Raw genomic sequence first — 12820 nt, forward strand, 5'->3', positions numbered from 1 at the left:
GAGCTCCAACATCTTGCTTTCTAACCCTAGCTTAAACTTGAGCAAAAACCAAAAGAGAAAGAGTTTGAGTTAGTGAAAAATTTTCCTCCAATCTAGTGCTTGATTCAAGCTTGAAGTTCTCACTTTTGGTGGATTGATTTGGTGGCTCAAGCATCTTACAAGAAAGGTAAGTACACTTTAAATGGTAGTTTTATGGTAATATATCATGTGCATCAAAGTGTTAATGGCAAACTACAAGTTGTTTGATTAAGATTTGGAGTAATCTCTTGGAATAAACCAAAGAGTAGTTGAGTTAGGTGGCATGCCTACCAAGTGTTTGATGAAATGTTTGCACTTTGGTCATGGTTATTTATGAGGTGTGTGATCCTTAATCTTTGGTTTTATTGTGTTATATGAAGTACTTAATGCCGTGAGGGCAAACTAGAAGTTGCCCTAAACTAGGAATTGTGGTTAAAACTCTCGAACTAAAAAAGTAGTAAGTGAGTTAGTAAGTATGCCTACCATGTGTTTGATGACATGTTTGCACCTTGTTCATGTGTGTGTATGAGGTATTAACATGTTTTAAACCTCTTTTGAGTTAGATCTAATACTTGTTATGTGAAGGGAGTGAAAATCATAAAAGGGGTGAAAGTTGGAAGATTTTGGTGAAGGTGCTGTCCATAATTTTAAGGGCTTGCTGCCCTGTTTTGTTTTGGTATTTTTGTGCTTAATTTGGCTACAAATGTGAGGGATATATGTTGGGTTATGTGTGTGGAGGTTGTCTACAAAAAATTAGCCATTTTGGTTCGATGAATTTTGAGTTATAAATAAGGAGGCAAAACTGGACTAGGTCCAGAAATTTTCTGACCAGCAATCTTGTGAAGGTCATAACGATTTACTCGATGATCATAATTGAGTGCCGTTTGTGGCATTTGAAAGCAGACTCTTAGAGCTTTAAAATGGTACCAAGCTCATTTTCTGGTTCGTCCCGAGCGATTCGTGGCGAGTCTTGAAAGTTGGCTGCCCGGTTATTACTGTTCATCCGAGACTGTCCAGAAAATTCATTTGGTTGCTTGATTTTGAACCACTTACGTTGGGATTTTGGAAATGGTTTCTTCTAAAAACATATAGCCATATAAATCTAGTTTCCAATTCCATCAACGGAATCTAATTCAGACTTGCCTACAGTGAATTATAACTATTTTCCCGAGACTGCCGGGCAAGACTATTCAACCCGAAAAAGAAAACCTTAAGCCTAAATGAAACATTTTTTTGCTAAGCTTTCATGTACACACTAAACTTGTTTTCTCATGAACTTTTATCATGGTATAGACCTCATTTGCTTGCCGGATTAAGTAGATTAGACTACTCACTTGGTTTCTGAATGAACCTATAATTTAGTGAGGAACGAATCTAATTGTTAACGATTTCACTCGTTGCCCTAGGTTTGGGGAACCGTAACTGAGATGTTTAACGTTGATTACTACTTTTGCTGGACAGGTGAGTGTTCCACTACTTGCTACCTATTATGTGAAATATCTGAAATACTTGATTGTTAACTGTTGGAGCCAAATACGGTTTTTATAAAATGGAGGCGAGTGTGTACTTTATCGCACCCGTCCTCCCTTATTTTTCACTGAAGCTCTACATACTATTATTATGAGATGTGATATCTCCATGAATGCCTGTGATTGAGTTGTTTGGGTGATATCCATCAACTACTGCTACTGTTTGGGTACCCAACCTCATAGGTGAGTTGGTTGTATCGAGCCAGCAAGGGCTTGGTCGAGAAGACCGATAAACCTTGAGGACTGTTTACTGTACACTGGAAATCGAATGTTGCTTGGAGGTCCCTGGTGAAGCATAGCCATTGTGCTTGCTTGTTGTGTTGTCCAACACCACCAGTGGTAAAATCCTCGATTTGATCCTGTTTCTTTGGAATCCTTGAGTATTGGAAACTCGGATTCCTGGTATACTCGAGCATTACCAAACTACTGTTTATGGAGTGCGGCCCGATGGGGGGTTGATTGGTGGACGGAGACTGCTGAAAGCGGTGTTCTACGGACTTTATATCCTGTAAATGCAAACGTTGATGGAGTGTCAACGGAACCGGTAATGATCAAGCTCAAGTGGATTTGGCTTTTGGAAGCCACCTGTATCCTTGAATTGAACTGTGATTTAACTGTTATTTTACTATATGGTGTTTATTTGGCTATTTTGTGATCTTACATGGCTATGTGTTTACTTGTCTTATTTAGAACCTCACTGGGCGTTAGCTCACCCCACTCCCTTTGTTTTCTTTAACAGATCGGGAAGGGATTTGATCAAGAGCTTTCTTAGCTTTATTTTGATTGTACTTGCGTTTTGAGGTTGTAACCTTGTTTAAGCAGACTTGTAAGTTTAAATTCTTAAGTATGACTTATGCTATGTAATTTTGAGTGTGGAGTGGTAAGTTGAATGTGATGATATATGTACTAAATTGGATCGTTGGATTGGTGATTATATGTTAATTAGGGTTTCAATTCCCTGCATCGGAAGATGTTTCCTCCGTTTCATTGATGATATTAGTTCTTTGAACGACTTAGTCCTGGCGAGAGCTGGGCAGGCAGCCCGCTGATACCCTAGGGTTCGCCCTAGGGAGAGGTGGGGCTGTCACAGTTGGTATCAGAGCTTAGGCTTCAGATCTTTGTAGAGTATCCTAGACATAAAAGTTTAGGATGTTGGACTGTGGGATTGGTTTGAAAGTTAAGTGATCACTGGAAGGAAAAAAAAAAATTTTGAGCCTAGGTTTGAATTGGTTTGGGCGAGTTAGGAATTTTCGACTTGAGAATTATATTTGATTATTTTCCCTTAAGAGTACTTAAGTTTATCTACACTTTGTGTTGCCTGGATGAATCTAGCGGCCCTAGTAATAGACCGGTTGGCGAGCCATCCCGTGGGGACTTACCGATGATTAAGTATCAAATCAGACACGGAGGCCTAGAGCCTATTGGGGCTTATCTAATCACTACAAGTGGTGTGAGTGTCTGCAAATTTTACCTATTCTAATGGAGTAGTGTTGGCCGTTGTGAAGGAGCGAAAGTTGCTTGCCCGGGACAATGCTAGGCTTAAAGTTGAAGTCAATCAACTAAAGGAAACTACTAAAATGCAAGCCGATCGAATTAAGGAGCACGGGTATGATATGGTTGAAGGCCATGAAAGGATTGGTAAATCTTTGTCTGTAGCTTGGAGAAGCTCGGGAACGCGTTTAGGGGGCAATAAAAGTGAGGAATAGAGCCGAGTCAATCCTGAATGTTTGTGATGACCTCTGCTAGGAGAAGTGAGTGACGAGACTTCCCACATTGGAGATGACACAGTAGATGACCCGCCCAACCGGGGGGTCAACTAGTCCTACGACAGATTAAGCCTCTACTTCTAGACTACTACTTTGGATGATTTTGACTATTGTACATAGAAATGATAGGGAGGTTGTGACTCGGTGGTTGTACAGTTTTCTTTTGACCATTTGTGCTAGATTTTCTTGACATGACTGTACGATTATAGGCTCATACTTGCTACTTTTGGTTCTATTACCTTGTAAATGACTGCTATGAGCCTTTTAATGGATAATATTTTGGCTTTTTACTGTTGATTTTGATCTTTGACTGTTGACTGTTGACTTTGACTTTGACTCTATTTCGACATGGCTTTAACTGCTTTGCATTTTCACTCGTTTATCGAGACTCTAATTTCATTTTTTATTTGACTTTTAAATATGAATAAGCATCTATTGTATACCCACATTTGCTTACCCTATTAGTTATAATACTTGGACCCTAGACCAGTGAGTAATAAAGGAGAATAGGTCCAGGACCAAGAAGAGGAATAAAGGTTTGTAGTCAATTAGAACCAAGGACCCGGAGGTGGAGTAGGAGACCAGGTAGCTACAGCTATCAATCGTATGACTGATCTACTGTTTACTGGCCCGTTCGGTTGACCAACAAGGTCAAACACCGGGTAACTAGTAAAGGAACCTTGAAGTAAGTGAAGATAGAGCTCTGAATCAGTTCCAAAAGTTCACACCTCCTAAATTTCTTGGAGAACTAGATCCCGAAATTGCCGAGAACTGGTTTGAAAGAATGGAAGATATTTTTGCTGCTTCGCGTGGTCCCTGTGCGGAGTGAGCTTGGGGTCAAGTGGTGTTTTTGTCCGATTATGTGGGTAAGTGGTAAGGACTAGGTTCTCTTCTGGGGCGTAAGCTATGAATCATGACTGTTATAAGCATAAACCCTTTATCAGGATAATAGATATGTACGTCGGGTAGAAATCTCTAATATGAGTGATTTCCTCTTGGGGCCGGCCGGCTCGAGTTGTGAATTGTCTTATTGTGGATTCTTGTACTTGGGTACCAAATAGTGGAGAGCGCTAGAATAAGGGTCTGTATCTTGATTGCATTTGAGGTGAGTTTTGATGGCAAAAGTCAAGGCACGAAAGATCCTAATATTTGACCTAGTTATTGGACTAATTGAGGGAATGAATCTCGGAAGCTATCATGAATTAATCTCGAAATAGTCTGACAGGGTTTCTATAGACGGTGGCTAGATTGTACTGTACGTCGAGAAATTTGCACTGAAAACCTATTTCCTTCACCCATGACTGTGAAGACATGATAAGTGTTTATTTTGAATGTGAGGCTGTTTGATTACAACTATATGGATATTTCTACTCCTCTAGTGATATTCTTCCTATACTTCCTTGACACCTATCCACTAATGTCTCAGTATGGACTTGACTCGATTATGATCATGGCGAGATCATGAGTTTTGGAATTATGCATGGGAATTTGAGAAAAGAATTGGATTTTATACCTGTATGCAAGAGCTTGAGATAGGATGTAGAAGTTCCGACACATAAAGTACGCTTTAGGGTTGCTATGTGCATAAGTGATAAGGATACTTTCGTATTGAAATTCCCGAATAAGAATGAATGGCATTGTATTTTGAGCTATTAGCCTACCTGTATTCTACGATCTTGTCTATCTCACTTGAGGATAGCTACGTTTAATTCCTTGTGGTAGGATCGGAGGAGAATGAATTTAAAAGTTATATGACTAGAGTTTTCAATTGTAATTAGTTACTTACTTTGCTCCTTTGATTTACTAGCAAGCTACTATCGAGATAAGTGAATCAGTGAGATGACAAATGTGACTGATCTGCATAAGAAAATAGAGATTATTCAAAAAGAAATAGAGTTCCAAAAGAGATGAACTGAGTACTGGAAAAGATGATGGAAACCAAAATACCTAGAGAACATTGAACTATTGCATCAGAACATACGATTGAAAGGAAATATGAAGAGGTTCTAGAAGAGGTACAGAATAAGTTTCTACCAGTACATTTGCCTAGTTGAATAGCCATTAATGAGGTTTTTGCCTGGATAAGTTATAATCATTGGACTATGCATAGTGACATTTTTATATAGCAAGATGTATTCCCTTAGGAACAGTGGACTTGGTACCTGTTGTTTTAATAAGTGCTATGAAATATTGGTGGTGGTGCAGTATTGGATCCTTATCCCTGAGTTTATTGCCCTACTTTGGTTTTTGAGTTAAAAATTTATCGTTTGTCACTCGAAGGGAAGAAATGATTTAATGTACAGTGTATGGGTTAAAGAGCTAGCAAGAATAGTAACCATGTTGTAACTCTTCTTTCTATCGAGATTAAGGTTTGCGTCACATTTTTCACCTTGACTAAATCAACAATTTGACCGAATTGTCTTCATCTTCCCTCTTACTTGGCCGAACCAAGAGAGAAGAGAAACCAGAGAGAGACCTCCAACTCCAACCTCAATTTTGTACTTGAATATGAAGTTACTCCATGGAAATGTTAACTAAGAAAGATTTCAAGGTATTGGTGGAGTGATTTTTGAGGAAGAAGCCCTGAATTTCCATCTTTCTTGAGGTTACAAGGTAACTTTGGCTAGCAATTTTCCTCTACTCCCAATATAGGTAAACAAGTGGATTAAGGTAGTACTTTTGGCAGCTTTATGGAAAATTTCATGGGTTGAATTAGTGTTGTGGTAATTTATAGTTTTATGGTGAATTTTCTACCACACGTCATGCTTAAGTATTGACCATGGTCTGATAGCTTTGGTATGACTTGCCTAAAGAAAATTCTAACTTGTGATTAAGAATTTCAGTTTCGGGTTTCATTTTGCTAAACTTGAGTAGACGACGGTTATATGCTTGATATAGTGAGATGTAGTTAGATGTTGGCTTGGTATGTATATGCTTGAGTTAAAGCTATTTTGTGGAAAGAATGAAGCCTTGAATTGGCTGAAAAAGTAGTAAACACAAAGGATGTACCGCTGAAAATTTGTCCGCAGGAAACCTTGGGCAGTTTTAGGAAACCTGTTATATCTTGATGAAAAAAAAAAGAAGAATTGAGTTTTGTTTGTTATTTTCGCAACTAGATTCAGAGTACTATCAACTGTGAAAAGTCCACTATTGTTCTTAATTCCCCTGAATATCTGTGATTTTACAAAATTGACTAAAATCGCATACATGTTCTGTCTTTTACTGGGTGGAACTGAAAATTTAGGTGGGAATTTGACTGACTTATGGATTGGATCTTACAATGGTACGTTCTAGAAGTTGTAACCCTTTGAATCTATTTTTTGACCGTATAAAGTTTATAAATTGTGGACTTAAGAAGCTTGAGATATGATTTTTCAAATGATATCATGCAATACTCTAAAAAAAAAAAATTCAAAAGGACATTCGTGCAAAATATCCTGAGCTAAGAAGAGAATTTCAAGGACAAAATTCTTTAAAGAGGGAGAGAGTGTGAGAATCCTAACTTTAAAATATAATTTGTCTAAACTACATGCCTTACTCTAAGAATGAAACCACGGATTATAAGCCCTAACATTGTATCCCCTATGTGGTATCGTATACTCTAAGAAATTAAAACGTTTTTCTTGAATTAGTTTTAACTATTTCACCACTTATAATATACCCTTGCATAGCATTCTACATGTATTAAAATAATTTCCATGCATTACATTTCATATCCTTTCACTTCAACTAAAACAATTTTTTTAGTTACCACTTACATTGTACCAAGTGGCTTTTATTTGTGGTTGAAACTTTATGTGAGATATTAGTGGTGTTAAATAGGTATTGGTACATTTGGAAGGGTTGAAACATAATTAGTCAAAGGATTAATAGAAGTTGTGGACAAGAAGTGACCGTGTGGCAAAATCCTAGCCAAGTATTTTGTTGACTAAGGGTTAAGAGACAAATTTAAGTTGGACTTGGCCATTTTCTTCTCCTTATGGCCGAATTTCTTAGGGCTTAGCAAGGAAGAGAGAGAGCTCCAACATCTAGATTAAACTTGAGCAAAAACCAAAAGAGAAAGAGTTTGAGTTGGTGAGAAATTTTCCTCCAATCTAGTGCTTGATTCAAGCTTGAAGTTCTCACTTTTGGTGGATTAATTTGGTGGCTCAAGCATCTTACAAGAAAGGTAAGTACACTTTAAATGGTAGTTTTATGGTAATATATCATGTGCATCAAAGTGTTAATGGCAAACTACAAGTTGTTTGATTGAGATTTGGAGTAATCTCTTGGAATAAACCAAAGAGTAGTTGAGTTAGGTGGCATGCCTACCAAGTGTTTGATGAAATGTTTGCACTTTGGTCATGGTTATTTATGAGGTGTGTGATCCTTAATCTTTGGTTTTATTGTGTTATATGAAGTACTTAAAGCCTTGAGGGCAAACTAGAAGTTGACCTAAACTAGAAATTGTGGTTAAAACTCTTGAACTAAAAAAGTAGTAAGTGAGTTAGTAAGTATGCCTACCATGTATTTGATGAAATGTTTGCACCTTGTTCATGTGTGTGTATGAGGTATTAACATGTTTTAAACCTCTTTTGAGTTAGATCTAAAACTTGTTATGTGAAGGGAGTGAAAATCATAAAAGGGGTGAAAGTTAGAAGATTTTGGTGAAGGTGCTGTCCATAATTTTAAGGGCTTGCTGCCCTATTTTGTTTTGGTATTTTTGTGCATAATTTGACTACAAATATGAGGGATATATGTTGGGTTATGTGTGTGGAGGTTGTCTACAAAAAATTAGCCATTTTGGTTGGATAAATTTTGAGTTATAAACAAAGAGGCAAAACTGGACTAGGTCACGAAATTTTCTGACCAGCAATTTTGTGAAGGTCATAACGATTTACTCGATGATCAGAATTGAGTGCCGTTTGTGGCATTTGAAAGTAGACTCATAGAGCTTTAAAATGGTACCAAGTTCATTTTCTGGTTCGTTCCGAGCGATTCGTGGCGAGTCTTGAAAGTTGGCTGCCCGGTTATTACTGTTCATCCGAGACTGTCCAGAAAATTCATTTGGTTGCTTAATTTTGAACCACTTATGTTGGGATTTTGGGAATGGTTTTTTCTACAAAAATATAGCCGTATGAATCTAGTTTGTAATGCCACCAAAAGAATCTAATTCAGACTTTCCTATAGTGAATTATAACCATTTTCCCGAGACTGCCGGGCAAGACTGTTCAACCCGAAAAAAGAAACCTTAAGCCTAAATGAAACTTTTCTTTTGCTAAGCTTTCATGTACACACTAAACTTGTTTTCTCATGAACTTTGACCATGGTATGGACCTCATTTGCATGCTGGATTAAGTAGCTTAGACTACTCACTTGGTTTCTTAATGAACCTATAATTTAGTGAGGAACGAATCTAATTGTTAACGATTTCACTCGTTGCCCTAGGTTTGGGGAACGAAGGTGACCGTAACTGAGATGTTTAACGTTAATTACTACTTTTGCTGGACAGGTGAGTGTTCCACTAGTTGCTACCTGTTATGTGAAATATCTGAAATACTTGATTGTTAACTGTTGGAGCCAAATACGGTTTTGATAAAATGGAAGCGAGTGTGTACTTTATCGCACCCGACCTCCCTTATTTTTCACTGAAGCTCTGTATACTGTTATTATGAGATGTGATATCTCCATGAATGCCTGTGATTGAGTTGTTTGGGTGATATCCATCAACTACTGCTACTGTTTGGGTACCCAACCTCATAGGTGAGTTGGTTGTATCGAGCCAGCAAGGGCTTGGTCGAGAAGACCGATAAACCTTGAGGACTGTTTACTGTACACTGAAAATCGAATGTTGCTTGGAGGTCCCTGGTGAAACATATCCATTGTGCTTGCTTGTTGTGTTGTCCAACACCACCAGTGGTAAAATCCTCGATTTGATCCTATTTCTTTGGAATCCTTGAGTATTGGAAACTCGGATTCCTGGTATACTCGAGTATTATCAAACTACTGTTTATGGAGTGCAGGTCCGGTGGAGGGTTGATTGGTGGACGAAAACTGAAGAAAGCGGTGTTCTATGGACTTTATATCCGGTAAATGCAAACGTTGATGGAGTGTCAACGGAACCGGTAATGATCAAACTCAAGTGGATTTGGCTTTTAGAAACCACCCATATTCTTGAATTGAACTGTGATTTAACTGTTATTTTACTATACGGTGTTTATTTGGCTATTTTGTGATCTTACATGGCTATGTGTTTACTTGTCTTATTTGGAACCTCACTGAGCGTTAGCTCACCCCACTCCCTTTGTTTTTCTTAACAAATCGGGAAGGGATTTGATCAAAAGCTTTCTTAGCTTTATTTTGATCGTACTTGCATTTTGAGGTTGTAACCTTGGTTAAGCAGACTTGTAAGTTTAAATTTTTAAGTATGACTTATGCTATGTAATTTTGAGTGTTGAGTGGTAAGTTGACATGTGATGATATATGTACTAAATTGGATCGTTGGGTTTGTGATTATATGTTAATTAGGGTTTCAATTCCCTGTATCGGAAGATGTTTCCTCCGTTTCATTGATGATATTAGTTCTTTGAACAATTGAGTCCTGGTGAGAGTTGGGCAAGCAACCCGCTGATACCCTAGGGTTCGCCCTAGGGAGAGGTGGGACTGTCACAGGTCGCGTCTTGATATTCGAAAAATACCCCTGGACTCCTTCCTGATAACTGTCAAATTGGCCTTGATTGTGGTATTTTCGTTCTATTTCCTGAAATAAATGCAAATTACGAAAATTGAGTAGAATCTAATATTTAATCCACATCAGGTCAGGTAATAGGGAAAATAAATAATAAAATAAATGATAAAATCTTACCTATCAATTTCCCCCACACCTAAACGATGCTTGTCCTCAAGCATGAGAACAACAAACAAATACCAATATTTGACAATGACTATTGCTCTATCTACTATATTGCCAAAATACCAAGAAAAACATAGACCAAGTATCAGTGATTAAAATTCAAGAAACATCACCCCGGTTAGTTTCTAAACCACAAACTCCTTCAATTTCAGGTTAATAATCTAAGAAAAAGGAATGGTTGATCAACAATTATCAGCAAATGGTCCAACTATTAACCAAAATCTCAACATTAAATCCACAAACTGGCAAGCTGACGTTAACCACATATCGACACAACCTTCACCTTTTCATCACATTTTTCTATTTTTCACTTTTTTTATTTCTGTTTTTGTTTTTGTTTTTTTTTTCCAATAGTAGTAAAAGATTTAGCCTCCATCCATTAGAGTTTTTTGACGCGAACTCTGACATTTGTCAGATGAAAGAGCCCGGTTACTCAGCTTTTATCGCCACGTGACCACGTACTCATAGCAATTACTATTTTTTGACGTGAGAATCGACACTTTTGGTGAAGATCCCCGGTTACAGAATAGTAAAGACTAGCAGAGCACAGTCAACTCTTATTCTCAGCTAAATAATCCAAAAACTCAATATAACACAAAAATTAAAAGAAAATTTGCATCAGCTAGTCTCATTTTCAAACATGGATAACTAAGGTTAATAACCGAACCAATTCACATGAAAATGCCAACAATCATTTCCTATGCCTAGAAAAGTTAATCAAAAATTATAAGAGTAAAACAATCATCGATATTCACCAAAAAGATGTTCTTAGACTCAACCACCTTAACTTGATACACTTTTATTATTAAAACTTGGCAATAGCAGAACTAGATGTAACAATCCAATATCAAACTTTGACAGTCAGAGGAGAGCTAGACAGATAAATGTCAAAAAAGTAACAAAAACTAGACAAATACCAAACTAAAAATAAAGAAAAAATATCCAAAAACTAAAAACTACTAAAAACTAAAAACTAGAAACACTGGCACCCCATCTGATCCCCCCCACACCTAAATGACACATTGCCCTCAATGTGGCAAATGAACAGCAATAGCAAGAAGAAGGGTAACGGGACTTCCCTGAAGTCGTCAAAACAATGACGAGCGTTGGTGGTTGAAGAGAGAGAGAGAGAGACGCTCGTGAAGCGAGACGCGCGTCGGCGGCGTGCTTGCTCGGGGGAAACGGCGGCGGCGGTCTCTGAGAGGAAGGAGAGAGGCGGCGAGTTGCGATGGTCGAGATGGAGTGAGAGTGCGTGGGGAAGAGGGATGGCGGCTGACAAGCGAGATGGAGGAGATGGCGGCGTGCGAAGGGGCCTCGGTCGACATAGAGGAGAACAGGGGAGAAGAAAGAAAGAAGAAAGAAAAAGAAAGAAAGAAAAGAAAGAAGAGGGAAGAAAGAAAAAGAAAAAGAAAATAGTATTTGTGTTTTTTTTTTTTTGCTTTTCCATTTTTTTTTTTTCTCTTTTTAGAATTTTTTTTACGGGAAGACTCTCCCTTTTTTTTAGTAATCAACTAAAAAAAAGTTTTTTTTTTTGAAATTTTTTTTGAAATTTTTTTTATATATAACTTCTTTTTTTATAATTTTTTTTATTGACAAAATTTATTTTTGAAATTCAAAAGTAGAGATTAACAGAAAATCAATAATCGTTCTTGACCTTTTTTGAATACTTAGCTTTCCCGTGAACGTGACGTGGGCACGTGAAGAACGCACGGAATGAGGAGCTCTCCAAGAGACTTGACACGGGCACGTCATGAGGACAAGAACCCTTTCTGACCATGAGCTCTTTATGGGATTTGACGCGGGCACGTCAAGGGGATCGAAACCCTTTTTACTAAGCACCAGAAAATCGCAATGTGCCACGCGCCCAGTTGATGCGGACGCGTCATGTCAGATTGATACCTACGAATCATCAAAAACCAAAATTGAAACCAGAAATCAGTCAAACTCAAGAAAACCATATTTAAACTAACAAACAAAATCGAACAAACAACTAAAAGAAATTGGGTTGCCTCCCAATGAGTGCCTTTCTTTAATGTCTTTGGCTAGACATTATCATGTTTTGTTCATGGAGGATAAAATCTTATGACTCGTCTTAATGATTCATCCTCTATATAGTCCTGATAGCCCTTGTAAATAGAGTAATCCTTGGGCACTCGAGTTACGGGCTTCCATGGACTAGTAAATGGCGCCAAACAAGTCAACGATAATTTGTATTCTCCATTCACTCCCCCTTCACATGCATTTATTGGTCCAAGATATCTTGTCATCGCTACTCTTAATTTATTCCTGTCATGAAATTCAAAATTTTCTGGTATAATAAAGTCAATTTCATTAACAGGAATTAAAGAATAAGAATCAGGAGAATATTGATTAAAGACTGGAGGAGATGTCACCGCATTTGGAGATTGTACACTGGATTCATTCACTTGGACGAATTCATATTGGGGTCTCATTTCTTGCACTTCAGCTTCCTTTTCAACTGCATCTTTAGATCCGTTTTCTTGAAACTCTTGCAGTTCCATGTCATTTGGTCGGATAATTGCACTCTCATCTTCTTCAAGGTTGATGTTGGTCTGTGAGGGCAATTCTTCATACATGTGAGAAGCTAATTGATT

Source organism: Coffea eugenioides, chromosome 2 (genome assembly GCF_003713205.1).
Source record: "Coffea eugenioides isolate CCC68of chromosome 2, Ceug_1.0, whole genome shotgun sequence".
NCBI lineage: Eukaryota > Viridiplantae > Streptophyta > Magnoliopsida > Gentianales > Rubiaceae > Coffea > Coffea eugenioides.